Here is a 24,448-nt window from a genome sequence, read left to right on the forward strand (position 1 = left end):
AATTGTATCAATTGCCATTCCCAGCCGCAGTTTATAGGGTTCCCCACATTCTTCTCCAAAATGGGCTCCATGATTTCTTTTTAAATTGCCAATTTGATACATGAAAAATTATATATATTTACATTTTTTATTTCTTTGATTACTAAGGACATTATACTTAAAAAAACTCCAACTATTTGGGTTCTGTGTTTGTAAATTATCTGAACATGTCCTTTGACTATTATTTTTTCTATTGGGGTACTCGTCTTTTTCTCATTATTTTTTTTAAACTTTCAATTAGATTAAAACTTCAATTTTTTAAAAAAATTATTTATTTATTTTTATCTTTGGCTGTGTTGGGTCTTCGTTTCTGTGCGAGGGCTTTCTCTAGTTGAGGCGAGCGGGGGCCACTCTTCATTGCAGTGTGTGGGCCTCTCCCTGTCGTGACCTCTCTCGTTGTGGAGCACAGGCTCCAGACGTGCAGGCTCAGTAATTGTGTCTTACGGGCCCAGTTGCTCTGCGGCATGTGGGATCTTCCCAGACCAGGGCTTGAACCCATGTCCCCTGCATTGGCAAGCAGATTCTCAACCACTGTACCACCAGGGAAGCCCTAAAACTTCAATTTAAAAAATAAAATAAAATAAAACAAAATAAAACAATTTTTCCCCCAAAACAGAGATTAGTAAAAATAAAGATGTCATTATCCCACTCAAAAAAAAAAAAAAAAAAAAAGGACAGCCAGATATCTACTGTTACAAAAATGAAATTAGATGGAAAACTTTAACAAACTGTTGAAGCTATTTTCTTAAAAGAGACTTCTTCCACACCTAGAGATCTTGAATAGCCTCCTGGTCAGTCATCCAGAAGAAATTCTTCATATAATTGATGAACTTGGCTTCCACTTTGGGAAGAGAACCACCCTTTTCTATAATTGCTTGCATTCTTGCTTTAATGTCTTCTATAGAACTAGCTCCTTTTGGTGTTTTAGGAGTTTTTCTATGTTTTTTGGATTCTTGACCTTTTAATCTTGATGTTGATGTTTTTGAGTCTTTGTCATTCTGGTTTGGTTTTTGCATTTTTGGCTGGAGTATCTCATGTGGATTCCTTTACTGAGATTTTTCTTCAGCTTCCTCATTTTCTTCATCATCACCATCATCCTGTTCACAGCAAGTTTGACTTTTTTCTGTGGAAGCTTGCCACCACTTCCAAGGGCAGATCACTTTCCAGATATACTTAGGAGTTTCAGCTCCTCTTCGTATTCTGACTCTGCATCTTCCCTCACACCAACCAAGTGCTGTCCACTAATATGCATGGGCCCTGAACCACCCTTCAACTCTAAGCCACAGTTGGTGTTATTTCAAATCCCCCAAGGGAAACCATTGGGTATACAGATATTTTCAAATTTGCCAGTGTTCCTAGAATAGGACTGCCTGTGTAATTCATTACTACTGTTTCAATGATGTGCAGTTCATCCTTTGTATCAGCCCTTAAACTGACTCTTCTTAAAGATAACTGGAGCTTATCTTCCATTATTATCTATTTTAAAATGACAAGTTTTGTCAGCCCTTGGTTTACAACTGAAAAGATAGTTCTGGGGCCTCAGGGGCTCATGTTCGTGTCCATCAGATTGTCCATGGGATGGTGACTAGTACTTGGGTAAGAGAGAAAGTGGATGGAGACTACTCTTCTAGGGAACAGCTGTGCAGGAGGGAATCACATTAGGGTTTTTACTGATTTCTTTTTTTTCAGAAGTGGTGGCTGAGCACATATGCATTTATTCATCCATTTATCAAATACTGATGGAACATTATTATGGGTTATATTGTGTTCCCCAAAGAGATGTTCAGGAACCCCTGGTACCTGTGAATGTGACCAATTTAGAAATAAGGTCTTTGCAGGCACAATCAAGTTAAGATGAGGTCATTAGGATGAGCCATAGTCCACTATGAGCAGTGCCCCTATAAGAAGAGGAAAATTAGGGCATGCATACAGACACAGAGGGAATATGGTCTACTGAAGACAGAGGCAGAGACTGGAGTTCTGCTCCCACAAGCCACAGAATGGCAGTGACTACCAGAAAGTAGAAGAGGAATGGAAGGGTCATCTCCTAGAGGTTTCAGAAGGTACCTGGTCCTGTCAACACCTTGATTTTTTGTTTTTTTTTTTTTAAATTAAATTAATTAATTTATTTTTATACAGCAGGTTCTTATTAGTTATCTATTTTATATGTATTAGTGTATATATGTCAGTCCCAATCTCCCAGTGCATCCCCCCCAACCCCCCCCACCCCAGGTTCTTACTGACTTTTTAATTACTTTGTGTACATTAAGTACACTCACTCTTTATCTGTTTTCTTTGTTGTCATCATTTTTTTCTCTGTTTGTTTTAGGCTTTCAGCTTTGTTGATGTACTTTTCTATGTTAGTAGTTTTTGTTGCTGTTACTTTTTTTTCATTTATTTGTTTGATTGCTTTTAGATTATAGACAGCTAAATCTATTACCGTTATGATTTCTGTTATTAGTATCATACTTAGAAAGGCCACCCCCATCCTTAGATTATACAATACTTCTCTACATTTTCTTCTAATCCTTTGTCATTTCACTTTACATCTGAAAAGTCTTATTTCAGGAAACAACTTCAGAATATTACAATCTCATTTAAGTTTGTATACAGCCATTAGGATGGTTATTGACCAACACTGTTATATTTTTACTGTGAATGCATTTGTGTGCATTAGGTCTATACCTGCTAAATGCTGTTATCCATACCTGGGCCTGGGGCCCCACTGTGAACATCACCTTTTCATTGCTTGAAAGTCAGGATAGGCCTTGGGATCCACATATACTAAGTAAGAGGGCCATCACTGCAATGTTAGTTGGCAAACTCAAATCCCTTTTTTTTGGCTTCTCAAACACTTAAAATTATGGTCATGTCGTGTTTTCCTTGAGATCTGTAAGAATAGCTGTTATATTTCAGTCATTGGTCAGAGTCCATGGGTTGTGAGACAAGCTCTCCTGGAGGATGGTGAAGAGGAGGGAGTGGCCGGCCCTCTCAGGATTCCACAATTCAGCGTCCACACGAAGGCGCTCCTAGCTGGGCGGATTGCAGCGCTGCAGGCACCTCTGAACACAAACAGCATCATTCCATGCAGCCCAGTTCTGAATGCCTCCAGCTGCAGAATGGATTGTTTCCTACTTTAGAATTAAACTTTGTCTTTTCCTTCTTTTTCTTTTCAGATGTGAGAACACATGTCAGTTGTTGGATCAGAGGACTCTTCCTACAGCACAAAAATGCATGCACTATACCAGATTTGCAAACATACAAAAGATGGCACATCTCGTTATTTCTGTTTTTGAGGTTCCTAAGCTCAAGTCTAGTAAAATGCTGGTTGCCAGTAGACAGGGGCGTTTTGCAGGTAGGTGACCCAGGCGAGGTGAAATAAGTGGGAAGAGAGAGGCATGAGGAATTCCACAGATTTGGGAAATGCTTCCATTAATATTTTGTATTTGTGTTTTAAATTTTGGGAGTGACTCACAGGCACTGAGGAAAACTAACTGATTAAATTAACCTTGCCAGTAATGAGGTTGCCTGGCCTCTGTGTTAGCAGACACTCAGCTCATGGGCTGGTATTTAATTGGCTGCTTGGCGGCTGGTGAAAACAATGTGGGTTGAGTCCCACTTTAACAAGTGTTACAGTACATCAACCTTGTCATATTATATCCAGACGTTATTAAAATTAGGAAGTGATACACCGAATTGTTTGTTTTCCTTATTCACACAAAACAGATGTTCAGGACTCACTTTACTTAGATACAGTAAATTAGGGGCGGATGGGGTGAGTGAAGTAAATACTTTGTTCTAGAAGGGTAAATGTTGTAGCCATTGTCCTGCTCTGGCTGTATTTGAAAACAACAAGTGATATTTTTAATACAATTTGATATTCTTCAAATGCCTAGTTGGAGGTCAGGGGTTATAAAATCAGCTTCTTGAGTAGTGAGAAAGTGCTATGGACAGAATCGTGTCCCCCCCCCCCCCCCAAATTCATGTGTTGAAGTCCTAACCCCTATGTGATTGTGTTTGGAAATAGGGCTTTTAGCAGGTAATCAATGTTAAATGAGGTTGGATCCTTATCTGATAGAATTAGTGGCGTTACAAGAAGAGGGAAGATCTCTCTCTCTCTTTCTCTCTCCCCCTCTCTCCACGTGCACACACAGAGGCAAGACCATAGGAGAAGACAACCAACTGCAACTCAAGGAGAGAGCTCTCACCAGACACCAATTCTGTTGGCACCTTGATCTTGGAATTCTAGACTCCAGAACTGTGAGCAAATAATTTTCTGTTGTTTAAGCCACCTGGTCTATGATATTTTGTTATGACAGCACAAGCAGACAGAAAGAAAGGAGATATTGCTCCTAAGGAGACCTGTGGAAGCTAAAGACTGAAAGCAATGAGTGCTTCTTTGTGAATGACCCTTAACAACCGTACTCAGCAAACCTAGTATGATCCAGTGGGGAGAGGACCTGGCTAGAAATATGAGGCTGGGTTTACCTCTCAGCATTGCATCTTTCTGGGTCTCAGATTTCCTCACCTGTAGGAGAGGTCATTGGGTTAACTTTTCTTTAGGTCCATTCTAGCATGTTGAAAAGTCCAAGGGGTGTTGTATTTTAATTATTGGAATATTCCGGTAGGCCTCAGATGATTTAGTTTTCTCTCATGAATGGATCCTTGAAGTTTTTTCAAGTGAGGGATACTAGCCAATGGGAAGATATTGTTTCACTCCTCATCCTCAAACTCAAAGTTCATTTTGGGATGGGAAATGGCAAGATTGGGAAAGATCCTCCCACCTCCACACTTCTGAATTAGGATTCTTCTCAATCAATACAGATGATCAAATAGTGAAATTTTTGGATATCAACCTCTGTGACTTGTGGCAGCTGGGTTATCAAAACACAACTCTATCTGTATCTCTACCATCCCTTTAAAATTTTTTCAGTGGGGGTCTCCAATAATTAAAACCGTTACCATCCTTTCTTCAGAATGAGAAATTGAACACTTTGCAAAACTAGTTAATGCCAATAAAATTTCAACAAACTGAAAATGCTCTAATACATCACACACACAAATTTACACAAATCACTTATCACATAGTTGTTTTTTTTTTTAAGCACCTTGTGGGCAAATGTGGACACTTTCAACAATATCCGTGAGTTACCAGGTTGTTGTTGGTGAGGATTTGGGGCTAGTTCCAGCTGCACTGGGAGCTGCCTTACATGGCGTGTATGTCACAACTGCAGAGGCCACATCCTCCACGGAGATTGGGGGCCTCAAACACAGATTTGCACACAAGATGTCCTGACCTCCTACCCAAAGGTCAGTACATCTCTCCCAGCCACACTTAGCTTTGTGTGAAAGCTCCTGGAGGTCATATGATAAGCAACTGGTGCCTGTGAGTAGAACCTGAAATTTACTTCTGAGGGTAGTCTGAGGTCTTCTTGTTTCCCAAGACACCATTGAATGGGGTCAGGGAAAGACAGTTCCATGAGGGGCTTAAGAGAATGTCATATGAAAGAGAGGCAAGCCAACAGAGAAGGTATGGAGTTTCAGAAAAGCTGGCTAGTGCTCAAGGTGTGGCCCTTGAGAGAATTATCTTCTTTCATCAGGGGTGAAAAAGCACATAACCTCTGTGGTGTCTAAATATGGTAAGGAGAGTTTGGGGAATGAAAAGTCCAAATAAATGAGCTAATGTGGATATAAGCCTTGCAATGCATAAATGGAGTTCACATACATGACCTCATTGATTCTTGGCACAATTCTGCATGGGGTTCCATCTTTATTTACCAACTGGGTTCCATGTTCTGGTTGCCATGGGAAAAATGTGATTCAGAGAGACTAAATTACCATCTGTGTCACAAAACTCATATGCGGCAGATTGGAGGCTTAAATCCATGGCTTCTGACCCCCAAAATTTGGCTCTTGGAAGGAATAGAATAAAATGGTGTTCAGCTGGTTTGGGTAGAGGTAGAGGGAAATGTTACATGTTATTCACCCTGTTTGCTCTCCGCTCCATCCTGATTACCTTTTGTCACTAGACAAAGATCCTTTTCCAGATTCTAGGCTGAAAGATGTCCCCACCTCACAAGCACCTATTTATTCTCTCACTCCCACAAAACACAGTCTGTCTCCACTGCTGATTCCTTTGGTTGAATCACATGATTTAGATGTGAATGTGGGAACAGATAAATCCTTGTGACCCAATGACTGAGAGAACCATTAAGAAAGGAAGAGCACCTTCCCCTTGAGGAAACACTTGACCTTTTCAAACTGAGACCCTCTAGATCAAGACATGTTTTCTGCTGGTTCTTTTCCTTCTTTTCAATTTTATCCATTTACCATTTTTCTAAGTCATATGATGAGGGGGGTGTGAACTGTGAGGGCAAGTTCCCATGCAGCCTCTTTGTCAGTTGGTGGCTTGATTCAGTGATCCACAACCCATGTTTGGGTAGTGCCTGTTAGGGATGTCTCAGATGGAAGGTTATTTGGAATAAAGGACTCACACACCTTCTCTCTCCAATTTGATGATATTCCCAACACAGGCTGTAAGTCTGGATTAAGTTCTAGTCAGGGCCACCATCTCATAGCTTGGCCTCAGCAGTTCAGACTGTGTGCCCACTCCACACCACTGCCTAACCCAGTCCACCCAGGCCTCAGAGGAAGCAGATCCTGAAATAAATACCATGAGTGAGATGGTAAAGATTGGTGATTCGTCAAATATTTATGGCCCAGTAAAGCTCAATATATTTTTGATATTATCTCAATCATATTATTATATAGTTCCACTTTGTTTAGATAATATAATGTTACTCATCAATTATTTAGGGCCTGGCTGATTGAATGGGCTATTTGCCTTTCTTCCATTCAATCCTTGTTCGACAAATATTTATTAAGAACCTACTACGTGCTGGGCATAGTGTCAGGCATGGAGAATGCTATGCGAAGACAAAACAAAAAATCAGAGAACCTGCTCTCAAGGACTTACCATTAAAGAACTAATCCCACTAAGGATGCATAATTACAACTAGAGATTCTGAAAAAGGGAAGCTTGTTGTGTGGCAGTGTTCAAACAAAGGATCTTGTACTCCTGAGCTGAGTCATGGAAGAGTTCTCTGAGGTTGAGAAGTCAGGACTGTGTTCTGAATGAAGAGGAACTTGCCAGGAGTCAAGTAGCAAAGGGTAGAGGCGAAAAAGAACTTTCTGGCCAGAGGAAAGTCTGTGCAAAGACCTCATAGAGGAGGGAGTAGGGTGCTTTCTTACAAATGAAGGTCTGGGAAGCTGAAACTCAGAGGAAAGCTAGCACAAGCTGAGGCTGGAGAGAAGAGCTGGGGTAAATCCCAAATGGCTTTTTAGGCCATATTAAATATTTGGATCATGATCACAGGACATATGGAAAGCCACTGAAGCCTTTCAAGCAGGTGTGTGTGTGTGTGTGTGTGTGTGTGAAAGAATGATTAGATTTGTATTTTGAAAAGGAAAGTGAGTACAGTGAGGACCTAACATTGAAAGGAGACAAGCAAGGAGGCTCTCATAGGCACTCTGATGAGGGACAGTGGTATCTGGAAAGATGGTGATTGTAGTTAGACATTTAGGCAGTGATGGGTTGGATATGGACATGAAGGAGGGAACGGTGTCAGGAATAACTCCTAGATTTCTGGCCTATGTGTTCAGGAGGATGGAAGTGTTATTTACTGTGATAAAGATACTGGAAAAGGGGCCAGGTGAGAGGGGGTTGCATGAGTTCAGTCCCTGTCTTTATATTAGTGATCAGCTACAAAGAGCAGAAGGACTCACTGGAATGGCTGAATCAGTTAGGGGTGTGTGTGATTTGCAGGACAGGGAGTCCACGGCTATACAATCTAGGACTTATAAAGCAGCTCAACAATTCAGGGATAGTAGAGTTCTTTTCAGCTTTCTGGTCTACCTACTGTGGTGTGTAGCCCTTTACCCTTTTGCTTATCTCCTTATGGTTCAAGATGACTGCTGTGATCCTCCCCTTGTACCTGCTTTACAAGTATAAAATTGGATGAAGGGCCAAGAGGTGGAGGGCTGTATCCTAGTAAAAATTTTCCCTTTTATTTGGGAAGGGACCTCTACCCAGGAACTTTTCCTACATCATGTTGGCCTGAACTAAGTTTCATGGCCACCCCTAGCTAAATGGAGGCTTGGAAGTCCAGTATTTTAGTTTTCTAGCCTCTGTGGGTAGAGGAAGACCAAGGACAGGGACATGTGAATAGCTTTTAGGACTTGCGTATGTGGTGTGGAGTTTGGGTGCTTTATGTCATCCAGGTAGAGATTTCAAGAAGAGAGGAGGTATATTGTCCCAGAGCTATTCTTCCTCCTCCTCTTTTTCCTCCTAAAGGGAAGTAGGTGATTTGGTGACAGTTTTAAAATATGGCAGTTAAGGCATGTATCCCATCTCCTCAAAATAAAAGGAAAGCAGAAAAGCTCTGCAAGAAATTTGATCAGCCAAAAGGATGATTCCTTAATATTAACTACTATTATTGGAAGTAGGTGGCTAAAACGACCTTAAAATATGGACCCAATAATTCTGTGTGGGTCATGCTTGAAAATGACATCTTGCATCAACCCAGCCAGTCTCTTTGATGGTGCATGAGTCTGTAGCATTAGCTTTTAATAACCTGGTCACTCTGGGCCACATTATAAACTTTAATGCACCTTTTGTAATGACAGTAATAACCTTCCTGCTTCATGGGCCGAATATCATTCTTCCGCATACATTTTTTCCTTGAAAGGAGATAATGAGAGCAAGGGTAATGTCATTTCATAGGGGATTGTCACTGAGGAGGTGACAACTGAGCAGAGTCCTGAAGGAAGTGAGGGAAGATGCCATGAGGACCTGTAGGGAAAGGAATTCAGGCAGAGGTAGAAGCAGGCCTAAGGGCCCAAGCTGGGTTAAGGAGTTTGTTACTGCATAGTGAGGGTCTGTAGGGGAGTATCCCAGGAGGGAAATGGAATATTAACATCAGTCTCTTTCATTTTAAAAGTTTTACGTGAACTATGAAAATGATACACAGAAAAAGTATAATATGGGACTTTCTATTTCCACTGCTATTTTGAACACAGTTACTTGCAAACCATCTTTCCTCATTGAACTGGTTTCTAGAATTGCACCCGTATCAGTCAGGATAAACTGGGTGTACGTAACAGAAATCTTGACAAATATTTATCTTACATAAATGAAGTCTGGAGGTAGGAAGTTCTAGGGTTGGTTTAGCAATGCAACAACCTTTCTCTCATGGGGATAAGATGACCACAATAACTCCAGGCATTCCCCCAGTGGTGCCTGTTTCCTTCCCAAATAGGAAAGAAGGTGAAGCCAAAAAAGAAGCTCTTTACCTTTCCAGCTCTCTGTGTATCCATGAGGAAAAGAGCTCCTCAGCACATTTCTGCTTATGCCTCGTGGGCACTCAGTCAACTGCTCTCCCTTAACGATAATCAGCAAATGGGAATGGAGCAATCATGCTTGACTTGCACTGAGCTTGGCTCATCCTCAGGGGCCAAGGGAGGGGTTTAGCTACTCTGAGCTTGTTGTGGCCAAACCAAGTTGATTTATATTGACTATGGAGGGAGGAACAATTGCTGTAGTGTAGGTAACCCGCAGTGTCTGTCACACCAGCACGTCCATGAATCCTTTCAAGTTTAGTCACAGAAGAGTTGACTGTTTTCCTCTCTTTATTCTGTCTGGATGTGGACCCTCACTGATGCATTTTCGGACCAATCTAGAGGGTGGACACACCTTGTCCTAATTTGGGTTACCTCCAGAAGCTGACCTGAAGCAAAGATTCAAGTGCAAAGAACTTCTTTGGGAGATGCAGGGAACACTGACAAGGATGTGGAAAGTGATAAAGGGATGGGAAGGCAGTCAAATAAGGGTGAATTTGTACATAGTTGTCAAGGTGAGCAATTGGAGCTCAATCTTGGGGAAACTGGGAAATAGAAAGTACATGCCTCGGAATGATTCCACTTGAGAGATGAAGGAGCTGAGGAATTTATCCTCCAACTCCCACTGGTCATTGGTTGAAGGCTGCTCCTGAGATGTGCTGATTAGTCTTCTATGGCTCTGGAAAAAGCTCTCAAGTCCAGAAATGCAGATAATTGCTGGTGGAGGTCATCCAAAACACAAAGAGACGGTAGGGTCTAAGGCAGCGGTCCTCAACCTTTTTTTTTTTTTCCCCCTCAACCTTTTTGACACCAGGGACTGGTTTTGTGGAAGACAGTTTTTCCACAGACGGGGCAGAGGATGGTTCAGGCGGTAATGTGAGCGATGGGGAGCGATGCCCACCACTCACCTCCTTCTGTTCGGCCTGGTTCTTAACAGGCTGCGGACCAGTACTGGTCCTCGGCCCTGGAGTTGGGGACCCCTGGTCTAAGGGACATGGGAGGGGCTCTCACAGCACTTGCTACACACCCTACCTCTAACGGTCATGAGCCTCTTCCTTGATATGCACTAAAATGCTTTGGTGGAATGCTTCTAACTTATGTCTGTAACTTTATCAGTGTTCACCAGAAATTGTAGGCTCCTCAAAATAAGGGTGGACCAGACTTGTGTAATTTTATCGACACAGCATCCTGCACAGTACTGTGTATAAATAACTACTCTCTTACATGTATTTTGTTGGTGTCATGTTGAGGATTAGAATGACTTCATATACATCACAACATTTGGGCCAGTAGTTCTCATCATGACTAGTTTATATGTTGATACAACTTTTCCAGTCAGGCAAATAAGTCAAGTGATAAAGTCCTTAAGGAGCATAACTTATGTAACATGGGGTGAACCTACACCACACCAAGGAAATGGAGACCGGATGGATCCATATTAATTTGCTTATGGTAGTCAGCCCAGTGAAAAAATTCAGTACTCCAAATTCCAGAACCATAATCGCATTTTACACCTAGAGATTTCCTTGTGTCTCCTTTGGATTCAAACAAAAAGAACCATAACAATTTTTAAAGTCTACATGGAGCATAAGCTGTTTTTATAAATGTGGAATAATTCATTGAGGATATAAGTAATGTTGAAGAGGCATCCCAAAGAAATCTTGCTTTTGATGTAATCTAGTCAAATGGATTTTTTTTTCTTCCCGCTCTCCCCCACCTTCCCTAGTTCATTTTTGCCCAAGTGAGTTTCCATATGTTTCATCTAAATGAGTCACATTCAGAGAAATCATTCAAATTATCTGTGGGCACAGATACTCTTCTTTCATTTGTGGCTTGAAGGTGGGTGGTTATAAGGAGTGGAAATGATGGTGGGCTTTTCTCCAAACCCCAAATCTTTGGCTTGCTGTGATTCTCTGAGCTCTCTGCATCTCCAACTTTATTCTATACCAGAGGGAAATAGCCAAGGTAAATTGCAAAGATTATTCAATTTCAGTCCACTTTAAGTGCCCTCATAGGGAGACTGCACTCATGGCTTCTCAGGGGATAGGCGATGCATCTTGCCACGAATAAAGTGCTGGCTGAGAGGTTTTAAATCACATTTGTAGCTTGGGAGACTAATATTAGAGGCAATCCTCTTCCTAAAAAGTAATGCCATCTGTGTCCTGACTGTACAGAGCACAAAGAGGTGGGGTGGGGGAGACCAGAGCTAACTTGTTTAAAGAATGATAGAACCATTCAAAGGGTGTCTTTCAAGGGACATAAACGCCTTACCCAGGTTAATAAAGACTGTCATTGCATTTCACACTTTTAGCCTCAGGGATGCAATTGTTCTCTGGGTCTCCCTAAGTCACCTTATATTAGTCAACCTGAAATATACATAAATCTGAATACAAATGAAGCAATGCATTTGATCTATGCTTGAAAAAGAAATCTCTGTTGACTGTATTTATTTAATATTTTGTTTGATTTTCACCCTTCTCATCAAAGGTCATCTTCATGAGTGACCATATATAGAGCACTCACATCTGAATGGCCTAGGTACGGAATTATTCTTGACTTTTCCCCCCATTTGGTTGATATTTTCCAATGAATGGGTACATCGAATGTTTTGTAGATTTCATTGCTATTTGGGTTCCATAATCTCTATGGTCTCTTGGAAAAGACTCGGTTCAATCCCACACACCCTTGCTGAGTGCAGACTGTGCCTGACACTGGGGTAGTAAGCCAGCCAGCCCGTCTGGAATCCTGCACAGCTGCCAACCTCTCATGTAGACCACCCACAGCCTATTCTCACAGATACTTGGCTCTGTCCCAGGAAAGACAGAGAGGAGCAGGGAAGGAAGGGAGGAAAGAAAGAAGGTAGGAAGGAATCAGGGCTCTAAAAATTTCAGATTGTTCCAAGCAGAGATCATCATGTGTGTGATAGGAATGCAGTTGAGCTGGAGGCAAGCATCTTGTCTTTCTCTTTTGCATCTGTGAACATTACTCTGTTGGACACATTCCACATTGTGGGCAGTGTGATACACCCGGACTCCTTCAACGTCAGCTCTTTAAATGTTTCTGAAATCGGTGAATCTGAAATCCTTCCATGCAGTTGAGGTGGCTCATGTCCAACCCTGGCTGTTCCCTTTCTGCTTCAACAGCCAACCTTGGCTTGGGTGGAAATCTGTGTTGCTCTCCCTTCCTTTTCACTCACTCCCCTTGCTGGCTGAGCAGAATTCCTGCAGCAACCATCCAGCTAGCCCTGTTAGATTGACTTATTTCAAGGGCCAAGGTGTGTGGAGCTGATTGTAACCTGCACAAACAACAGAGTTTGGTAATCAGCTGGGGTTAATGTGTCTCTTAGACTGTCCTTATTAATTTTTTTTTTTTTTTTTTTTGTGGTACGTGGGCCTCTCACTGTTGTGGCCTCTCCCGTTGCGGAGCACAGGCTCCGGACGCACAGGCTCAGCAGCCATGGGTCACGGACCCAGCTGCTCCACGGCATGTGGGATCTTCCCGGACCGGGGCACGAACCCGTGTCCCCTGCATCGGCAGGCGGATTCTCAATCACTGCGCCACCAGGGAAGCCCTTAATGTATTTATTATTTAGGCTCTACCTATTTCTAAAGCACCTTTGAGATGACCAACAATAAAAGAAGGAAAAGTAAATAGACTCATATAACAAGGATAAAAATGAAAACTTATATATAAAATGATAAACCTAGGCTAAAAATAGTTACTATTATTATAATACTAATTTTAGTCATGGGTTCCTAGGCAATCAAAAATTCAAAATGTAGTGAGGGACTAAACTTTAATTACCTGATGATAAAAAGGATACATACTAATTCACCAGGAGGTGAGTTTTCTCCTTCGATCACTAACTCTTAATTGAAATTTATTACATGGATCCTTGAACACAGGAAGGGACTAACAACATTTTCAATGGTGATATTTTTCAAGTTGCAGAAATATTCTTAATGTGTCTGTCTCTCATAGAGTGAAGAAAATGGATTGGTCCGTATAGGAGAACGAGGATCCTTTTTACTTTTTCAGTTTTACTTCATCTGAGCTGTATCATATCCATGCCAGAAACGTGGACATGAGCTTTTTTGGTAGGAAGCATGACAGTTGGCCCACTCTGTCTTGTGCCAACGTGGTTTACATTCCAGGCTCTTAAAGAGTTCACCACATGCTTTCCCTGCAAGGGTATCTTGCCATGCTTACATAGTTACTTGGTTACACAGTAAAGCCTTCATTAGGAATTCTTTTTTATTTCCTAAAGAAAATTCTCCTTTATTTTTTCCTTTTTACATTTTTTTCTCTTTATTGAGATATAATTGACGTATAACATTGTATGAGTTTAAGGTGTAGAACATGATGATTTGATATACCTATATATTGGGAAATGATTACCACAATAAGGTTAGTTAACACCTCCATCACCCCACATAATTACCTTTTTTTTTTTTGGTGGTGGTGAGAACATTTAAGATCTACTCTTCTAGCAACTTTCAAGTATATAAGACAGTATTGTTAACTATAGTCACCAGTTAGCTTTTAACTGGATGTTTGTACTCTTTGGCTTACATCCTCCCATATTCCTTACCCCCCAAGCCCTTGACAATCACCACTTTACTCATGTTTCCATGAGTTTGGCATCTTTAGATTCCACCCGTAAATGAAATCATACAGTATTTGTCTTTCTCTGTCTGACTTATTTCACTCAGCATAATGCCCTCAAGTCCATCCAAATGGACAGCATCCAATGTTGTCACAAATGGCAAGATTTCCTTCTTTTTTGTGGCTGAATATTAATCTTTTGAACATGCATGCCACACTGATGAACACTTAGGTTGTTTCCATGTCTTGACTATTGTGAATAACACTGCAGTAAACATGGGAGTGGGGGTATTTCTCTGAGATAGTGATTTCAATTAGAGATTCTTGAAATTGCCTCCTTTGGCTCACCCTCAGAGGTCGCTGGAGTAAGAATTGGTGGCCCCTTTAGTGTTTAGGTCTGTTCCTAAAAGTCTCTGATTATTTTCAGGGAAAACTCCAGGCCTGCTTAACGTCTTTTGCATCCTGCTAAGAGCACGGTACTCTGTTACCTGAGGCGTCACCTCTGATGTGTGCCAATACTGTGTTGGTGCTCCAGCCTCTCGGGAGATGACAACCAAGCTTTTGGACTGATCCTCAGAATTAGGTGTCACTTCATTTCAGCAGTCAGTGCCACAACTAATTTTGGTTATCTTTAGTATTTGACACAAATGTCCTTCATCATGAATAGCGTATTTAACTTCTAAATTTCTGCCTAGTGCATTGACATCACAAATGAGTAATACTGCATGTCCCAACTTCAAAGGGTGACAAATAGTTTGATGAAAGCAGCAAATCAAGTCTGGCTCAGAGCCATTTATGCAGCAGACATAGATCCCAGATGTCAAATGTCAAATATCATTTAAGAACAGCAGAACACTAAAGGGGCAGAACATTTTACCAGGGTAGGTGATACTGAGCCAGTCAGCAGAGAACACAAGAAGGAAATGATATCAGGGACAAAAACACATGAAAAACGTTTAATAACCCTCAGAACATATGGAAATTAATGATATTCAGAGCTTGCAGAATACCAAGATTTTTCAGCTTAAAATAATCTTCCTGCCGATGCGCAGTTACTGGAGGGCTCCCAAAACGCCACAGAGAAAATTAGATGCAAGCAAAAGAAAGCAAATCTTTGAGATTCAGGGAAGGGTTAGAAATAAAGCAGAATTATTTTTGACTAGTTGAAGAGACAGTGATACGGAGACAGCACCAGATTGAGACTTGGGTCCATGCCCGTTTTCTCCTTGCCCATTCTAATTGGTCTTGGACAAGATTCTTGTCCTTAATTTCTTTATTTGTAAGGTGGAGTTTTGTTTTATTAACATTTAAGGTCCTTTACGTCTTTAAAACTGTATAATCTATGCATATGACAAAGACCCAGTAGCCAGAATAACTTCTATCTGTACTAAATCTGTACTGAAGTAGATAAAGTTTCCCCCCGACCACCCAGTGCTTGGAAATCTGATAAAATTTGTAGCAGAAGGAAGGGCTGCTCCACTTCCAAGCTCAGCTACCACTATATCATGCTGCCCCAGGAATAGAGCATGGTGTGGGGAAAAGACGGGTGAAGAAAACGGAGCGCTAGTCCAACGGAAGCGTGTATGTAACCACATTATCCATTCATTCTCAGCTATTGCTGCTTGAAATGGGGATTAAATTGAGTAAAAGAGTCTGTGCAACCCTAAATCCCAGGAGTGAGGTTTCTCCAATGACAGAGTTCTCCAGCTTAAAAAAAAAGATGTCCCCAAGGGCTGGGTGAATGCCCTCAATGGAGACATATCTGAATCTCTTACACTCATTTAGTATAATTGAATCAGAGCTTCAAAATCCTTGAACTCTGTCTTCCATTTAACCCCAGCACCTTATTGGCAAGCAGGATACCTTCTAGAGAGTGGACCAAACCAGAAAGCTTTTAACTGACTCTGGATTCAAGAGTGACAGACTTTCAAAGAGCTCTGAGGCCTGCAAAAATCACAAGAGTGTGGGGAGGTCAACAGCGGATTTTTGAATTATTAACACATGTTTAACAATTAAAGAAAGACATATCGCTAGGCTATCAAGGCAATTAATTATTTAGTTGTACAAGGTAAAGAGTGGGAAAAAAGATTAAGTACAGTGAATATGACTCTTAGGCTGTGAAGGCAGATATGCATGAAATGCCTGTCAAAAACTTTACTTATTTGAAATCAAATCACATCTGATTCCACACCTCCATTCCACAGGGCTGGTGCAAAGTTTAATCTCAAGTGAGATTATTAGCATTCTTTTCCCACCTATTTCCAGAGTCATGCCTAAGTCCTTATTGAGAAAGGGTAGATCTTATATAGAGCTGTTGATCAGAGTCCAACACCACATAGTGGGTCTGGCTTCCAGGGGCTTTGCACGAATTCTGAGATATGCTTGGGGACAGGACAGATCTTGTTCAAGGCTTGGACTTCTTAGGTGTACCCCTCCCTTCCACCATCTCTCAAGGGAAGTGAGAGAGCCAGCTGTGAGTGGATACACAGCAGCCCTTCAGTCAACTCAGGGCCATCTCTTTTCTTCTCTGCTGCACTTTTTTTCCTGCAGAAGCATTAAGTTCTCTCCAGTTCCCTTTGGAATACCTGCATATCTGCTACCTTCCCCTCTGAACTGCTTACCTCAATCTCCTCAAAAAGGCTTTCATAAGAGGATGAAAGAGAGGCTGTCTTCCAGAAGCTTTTTTTTTTTTTTTTTTTTTGCCTAGCAATACAAATTTCTCTAGATTCAGGAAGCACAAAAACCCAGCTACCTGCATGGAATTGGAAGTGGGAGATGGATGTGAAGGAAAAGACATTATAAGGACAAGCCCAAATTAGTGCATCAACAAGTCATCCCATACCCTTCCACTCCTCCCACCCCCATAATCTTTGTGTTCTTTTAGCTCAGGGGCTCTTTCCTAAGTAAATCTCCCACACAAAGCCTCAGGGGTGTGATACTTCCTCAGACTTTTCAAGGGTCAGGTATGTGGGACTAGGTTCAAGGCAGCAGTTTTGCCTTTTGACATGAGGAGGCAGCTCTGTGTAACAATTAAGAGCAGATGTATTGATAGGGTATCAGGACGACCAGTGATTCATAAGTACAACAGCATGAGAAGAAGGAAGACTACAGTTCCAATGTCCCTGATGAGGATGACTCTTCATAAAAGAGTTTGTAACTAGCGCTGAGGATGAATTGATGTAGAACATTGTAGCGTCATGGCGGCCATCTGGGAAGTGACCGAGGACTCCCTGGCTGCTTGTGTAACTGAGAGGCTTGAGGTTATGACAATTAAGTACAAGATAAACGGCCTACCTGAATCCCTAAGCTAGGAATGACCTCCTCTCTTTTTACTCCTCTAATGAAATTCCCTCTGACTTTAAGGTTTTTTTTTTAAATTTAATTTGAGCCGTTAGTAAAATAGCAATTAAATAATTCTTATATTTGTTTATATAAGGTTTGTCCTCCTTGCTATCTCCATGAGCACAAGGACCAGTATTTGACTTGTTCTTCTGTGTATTTTCAGCACTTAGCACAGTGCTTGGGGCACAGTAGGTGCTCAATAAATAGTTTGGTTGAATGAATGAATGATCAAGGTAAAGGGCATTTGTATTCTAAAGATGTCCGTAGCCATTTCGCCCAGAGAGCAATCTCTTTCTTCCTTTGAGTGCCCAGAGCACTAATTACTTGCGTGACTGAGTTGTCACAGAACATAAAAAGCCTTGTATCACACATTTGCCCAGCACAAGTACCTGCAAGCCCCCAATGGCACTTTGTAAGGTCGTAGAGGGCAGAGTCGATGACTCACAATGCTCTGATTCTCTCTGGCAGTAGCACTGAGCTTTGAGCTCAGTGGGAACCTGATATATAGTATTTACAGATAATTGTTCTGTTTAGAAGTAAATATTTGGCACTCAGCCTTTTCTTGCAAACGGTGCTGTTCATATAATCAAAATCGTTTTGCTGGAAATTAGTTGTAGATCCTTCTGCTACAAAACAATATATGCATTTCTGGAAAAAAAATGCATTTTGTGTATTAAACATAAGAGGGTTTATGCAGAAATTAGGATTGGGAGTAGGCAGTTCAAAACCTTTGCAACTCTGTAACCACAGGCCTCATGAAAACAAGAACTGCTACCTTGAGGGAGAATTTAGCAGGGGTGGTGGTAGCTGGAGAAGGCCTCATCGATACTAAAATGCATGTAACCAGTAGGGCACAGATGGCTGGTCTGGGGGTACTGAGACCATGCATTTGGAAGTGAGCCCTGAGTGCACCTGTCACCAGCAGAGGGCGCTGTGGGGCTTGGGTGGTGGGAGGGGAGCCCTCACTGCAGGCACTCGTCTTAAGTTTACTTAAAATTGAGCTGAAAGGGCTCTGCTTATGCAGCAGCCAAACTTCAGGCTCTTTCCTTTGGTGCTAGAGGTTCTTTCTGTTCTGTCTCCCATTCCCAAGAAAACTCACCTGTGAACCGACAAAACTGACTCATTATATAGACATCATTCCCTTATTTAACAACCATGTGTGAGCTACTTGTTGTTCAGGATAGACTGTACTTGTGTTTGATTTCCATCTGCTTCTGATGTTCTAGAATGTAGTTCTACTCAGAACTATGGGTTTAAATGTTTTACTTTCACACCCTTTCCTAAAAATAATAACGATGACAATAACAACCACAACCATACCTTTCCACACCTGCAGCCTTTGGGATAAGCCGTTTATGGCCCAGAGTGTGGTCTGTCTTGGTGAATGCTCCCTGTGAGTTTTTTTTTTTTTTTTTTTTACATCTTTATTGGAGTATAATTGCTTTACAATGGTGTGTTATTTTCTGCTTTACAACAAAGTGAATCAGTTATACATATACATATGTTCCCATATCTCTTCCCTCTTGCATATCCCTCCCTCCCACCCTCCCTATCCCACCCCTCTAGGTGGTCACAAAGCATCGAGCTGATCTCCCTGTGCTATGTGGCTGCTTCCCACCAGCTATCTATTCTACGTTTGGTAGTGTATATATGTCCATGCCACTCTCTCACTTTGTCCCAGCTTACCCTTCCCTCACCCCATATCCTCAAGTCCATTCTCTAGTAGGTCTGTGTCTTTATTCCCGTCTTACCCCTAGGTTCTTCATGACATTTTTTTTTCTTAAATTCCATATATATTTGTTAGCATATGGTATTTGTCTTTCTCTTTCTGACTTACTTCACTCTGTATGACAGACTCTAGGTCCATCCACCTCACTACAAATAACTCAATTTCGTTTCTTTTTATGGCTGAGTAATATTCCATTGTATATATGTGCTACATCTTCTTTATCCATTTATCCAATGATGGAAACTTAGGTTGCTTCCATCTCCTGGCTACTGTAAATAGAGCTGCAATGAACATTTTGGTACATGACTCTTTCTGAATTGTGGTTTTCTCAGGGTATATGCCCAGTAGTGGGATTGCTGGGTCATATGGTAGTTCTATTTGTAGTTTTTTAAGGAACCTCCATGCTGTTCTCCATAGTGGCTGTACCAATTTACATTCCCACCAACAGTGCAAGAATGTTCCCTTTTCTCCACACCCTCTCCAGCATTTGTTGTTTCTAGATTTTTTGATGATGGCCATTCTGACCAGTGTGAGATGATATCTCATTGTAGTTTTGATTTGCATTTCTCTAATGATTAGTGATGTTGAGCATCCTTTCATGTGTTTGTTGGCAATCTGTATATCTTCTTTGGAGAAATGTCTATTTAGGTCTTCTGCCCATTTTTGGATTGGGTTGTTTGTTTTTTCGTTATTGAGCTACATGAACTGCTTGTAAACTTTGGAGATTAATCCTTTGTCAGTTGCTTCATTTGCAAATATTTTCTTCCATTCTGAGGGTTGTCTTTTGGTGTTGTTTATGGTTTCCTTTGCTGTGCAAAAGCTTTGAAGTTTCATTATGTCCCATTTGTTTATTTTTGTTTTTATTTCCATTTCTTTAGGAGGTGGGTCAAAAACGATCTTGCTGTGATTTATGTCATAGAGTGTTCTGCCCATGTTTTCCTCTAAGAGTTAGATAGTTTCTGGCCTTACATTTAAGTCTTTAATCCATTTTGAGCTTATTTTTGTGTTTGGTGTTAGGGAGTGTTCTAATCTCATACTTTTACATGTACCTGTCCAGTTTTCCGTGTGAGTTTTTGAAGAATGTGTGTTCTGCTGCTGTTGGACAAAGTAGTCTATAGATGTCAATTATACCCAATTGATTGATGGAGGTGTTGAATTTGACTGTGTCCTTACAGATTTTCTGCCTGCTGGATCCATCCGTTTCTGAGTAGGGTGTCGATATTTCCAACTATGATAGTGAATCCATCTATTTCTCCTTGCAGTTCTATCAGTTTTTCCCTCCTGTATTTTGTTGTTAGGTGCATACTCCTTAAGAATTGTGATGTCTTCTTGGAGAATTGACCCCTTTATCATGATTTAAAGCTGCTCTTTATCCCTAATAACTTTCTTTGCTCTGAAGTCTGATCTGTCTGAAATAATACTCCTGCTTTCTTAAGATTACTATTGAGGACCAAGATGGTAGAGGAATAGGAGGATGTGCAGTTCACCTCGCTCCACAAATGCATCAAGAATACATATACATGTACATATCCATATTCTCACAGAACACCAGCTGAACATTAGCAGAAGACCTTGGACACTGGAAAGGACTAGACAGATCCTTGCATAACCCGGTAGGATGAAAAAAAGAAGGCAAAAAGAAGAGGAGAGGAAGAGGGATGGGATCTGTGCTCCTTGCGGGGGGAGGTGAAGAAGTTCCTGTACCTGGGGAAGCCCCCTCACTGATGGGGAAATCAGTTGGAACAGAAGGGGAGCATCTGAAGCTGTCAGAGGAGGGTGAAACAGCTGGTCTACGGCAGATAGGACAGAGTGAGACCTACACAGACAGTCTGTGCCACAGCCCTGCATGCCCCAGACTGGGACATGTGTCCACCAATGCACACGGGGGCTGAGAGCTGGAATGTGGGGATTGGAGAGCAAACCTGAGGGGAGGACTGCTGTTGGCTGCGGGGAGACAGCTTGAGGGGATGGGAGGGAGGCAATTTGCAGCCAGGAATGCTTGTGGAGGAAACCCAGATTGCCATAGAACCAAGGTGCCACTGTTGCGTGACACACAGGGGTGGAGCCACCATTGCAGCCTCTCTCTCCAAGCACTGGCCCCCTGCCATGCCAGGAGCTAATAAAAGGCTGACCTTCTCACGCCTGCTGCCAGGTGTTAAGAAAAGCCCCCACCAGGGCTGATCTTCTCCTTACGGCTGCCAGGCGCTAGGGCTGGATCTGTCACACCCATGGCCACCAGCTTTCCTGCACAACTGTTGCTGCCAGGGCACCCACGACCCAGGCAGTCATGCCACCTCCATGCCCTGTCCTCACTGGGACAGACCCTAGTACTCCAGGACAGCCTGGGGAGCAGACTCCTCTGGGTGGCCCGCATGCAGAGGTGGGGCCAAAACCACAGCTGAGCCCCAGGTGCAGGATGACTAAGGAAGAGGGAAAAAAATTTTTCTGTGCAGCTGCACAAGTCGCAGATTAAATCCCTGTGATCAGCTTGGTAAACCCTGCATCTAAGGAATATCTGAATGGACAACGAGTGTTCCCACAAATGACACTGGTCTAGCTCTAGCAGCTGTGGACTTTGGGGACTAGTACACGTGGGAGTTGGGCCAGGGCAGAGTCTGAGCTGTCCCCACAGTGTCCCCAGAGGGACCAGAGACCTACCTAGAGATTTTGGAGGGCCTCCTGAGGAGGTGGAGGTTGCCTGTGACACATGGTTGGGGCAAGGACACTGACAGCTGAGACCTCAGGAAAATATAATTATTACTATTTTTTAATGTTTTGGTTTGCTCTGTTGCTTTTTTTAAATTATTATTTGTTTTTTAAAAATTTTTTAATACATTTAAAATTTTTTTATATTTCTATTTCTACATTACATTTTTTTGTTCTGTTTTTCCCTTGTTTTTTTCTTTCCTTTGTTCTATTTTGTTTTTATCTCTTTTCCTTTGTTCTATTTGTTCTTATCTTTTTAATCTTTTTAAAATGGTTTTTGTGTGTTTTGTTTGCTTTTTCCTTCAGTTTGCAGTCTGCTTTTGTTTTGTTTTGTACTTTTTGTTTTTGTTAGTTTTGTTTGTAATTGTTTGATTTCATTTGGGGTTTCTTTTGTTTGTCTGGTTGTTCTTTTGTTTTTTTGTATTCTCTGTTTTTGTTTTTTGTTTTGGTATGTGTGTGTGTTTCTTTGTATTTTTTTTGTTTTTGTTTGGTTTTGCTTTTACCATTTGTCTGGGGTTTTGTCTGTCTGTTCGGTTGCTTGTTTTTAATTTTTCTTGTTGCTGTTTGCTTGTTTTTGTCTTTGCTATTTATCTTGGGGTTTTTTGGTCTATTCGTTTTCATTTGTTTTTCTTCCTGCCCCCTTTTTCTTTCTTTTTTTTCCCCCTTTTTTTTCCAGGCCATGTGGCTTGTGGTGTCTTGGTTCCTCAGCCAGTTGGGCCTGAGCCTCTGGGCAGGGGGGGGGGGCAGCACAGACTCCAGGATGCTGGAATGCCAGAGTATTCCCTGCCCCAGGGAATATTAAATGGTGAGAGCTCTCCCAGAGATCTCCATCTCAACTCCAAGACCCAGCTCCACCCAACTGCCTGCAGACTCCAGTGCTGAATCACCCATGCCAAACAACAAGGAGGACAGGAACACAAACCCACCCATCAGCAGACAGTCTGCCTAAGTCATACTAAACCCACCCCAAAACACACCACCTGATGTGGCCCTACCCATCAGAGTAACAAGATCCAGCTTTACCCACAAGAAAGCTGGAACAAGTTCCTTCCACCAGGAAGCCAACACAAGCCACTGGACCCACCTTGCCCAGTGAGGTCAGACACCAGAAGCAAGAGGAACTACGACCCTGCAACCTGCAGAAAGGAGACCTCAAATACAGTGAGTTAGACAAAATGAGAAGACAGAGAAATATGTTGCAGATGAAGGAGCAAGGTAAAAACCCACAAGACCAAATAAATGAAGAGGAAATAGGCAGTCTACCTGAAAAATTATTCAGAGTAATGATAGTAAAGATATCCAAAATCTTGGAAACAGAATGGAGAAAATACAAGAAGCATTTAGCAAGGACCTAGAAGAAGTAAAGAACAAACCGTGATGAACAACACAATAACTAAAATTAAAAACACATTAGAAGGAATCAATAGCAGAATAATTGAGGCAGAAGCACGGATGAGTGAGCTGGAAGATGGAATGGTGGAAATAACTGTCATAGAACAGAATAAAGAAAAAAGAATGAAAAGAATTGAGGACAGTCTGAGAGACCTCTGGGACAACATTAAATGCACCAACATTCCAATTACAGGGGTCCCAGAAGAAGAAGAGAGAGAGAAAGGGTATGAGAAAATATTTGAAGAAATTATAGTTGAAAACTGCCCTAACATGGGCAAAGAAATAGTCAATCAACTCCAGGAAGCACACAGAGTCCCATACAGGATAAGCCCAAGGGGAAACACGCCAAGACACATATTAATCAAACTAAAAATATTAAATAAAAAGAAAAAACATTAAAATCAACAAGGGAAAAGCAACAAATACCATACAAGGGAATCCCCATAAGGTTAACAACTGATTTTTCAGCAGAAACTCTGCAGGCCAGAAGGGAGTGGCAGGATATATTTAAAGTGATGAAAGGGAAAAAACTACAACCAAGATTACTCTACCCAGCAAGGATCAGATTTGATGGAGAAATCAAAAGCTTTACAGACAAGGAAAAACTAAGAGAATTCAGCACCACCACTAGACCAGCTTTGCAACAAATGTTAAAAGAACTTCTGGCACAAAAACAGAAATATAGATAAATGAAATGGATAGAAAGTCCAGAGATAAACGCATGCACATATGGTCACCTTATCTTTGATAAAGGAGGCAAGGATATACAGTGGAGAAAAAACAGGCTCTTCAACAAGTGGTGCTGGGAAAACTGGACAGGTACATATAAAAGAATGAAATTAGAACACTTCCTAACACCATACACAAGAATAAACTCAAAATGGATTAAACACCTAAATGTAAGGCTAGACACTATAAAACTCTTAGAGGAAAACATAGGCAGAGCACTCTGTGACATAAATCATAGCAAGATCCTTTTTGACCCACCTCCTAGGGAAATGGAAATAAAAACAAAAATAAACAAATGGAACCTAATGAAACTTAAAAGCTTTTGCACTGCAAAGGAAACCATAAACAAGATGAAAAGACAACCCTCAGAATGGGAGAAAATATTTGCAAACGAATCAACAGACAAAGGATTAATCTCCAAAACATACAAGCAGCTCAATATCAAAAAAACAAACCACCCAATCCAAAAATGGTCAGAAGACCTAAACAGACATTTCTCCAAAGAAGATA

At 41.5% G+C, this 24,448-nt stretch overlaps 1 pseudogene; it reads right to left on the reverse strand.

The window, feature by feature from the left end:
• Positions 1-387: 387 nt before the first annotated feature.
• LOC101335447 (nucleophosmin pseudogene) lies at positions 388-1,422 on the reverse strand (annotated as a pseudogene).
• Between the last annotated feature and the right edge of the window lie 23,026 nt (positions 1,423-24,448).

Source organism: Tursiops truncatus, chromosome 6, assembly GCF_011762595.2.
Source record: "Tursiops truncatus isolate mTurTru1 chromosome 6, mTurTru1.mat.Y, whole genome shotgun sequence".
NCBI lineage: Eukaryota > Metazoa > Chordata > Mammalia > Artiodactyla > Delphinidae > Tursiops > Tursiops truncatus.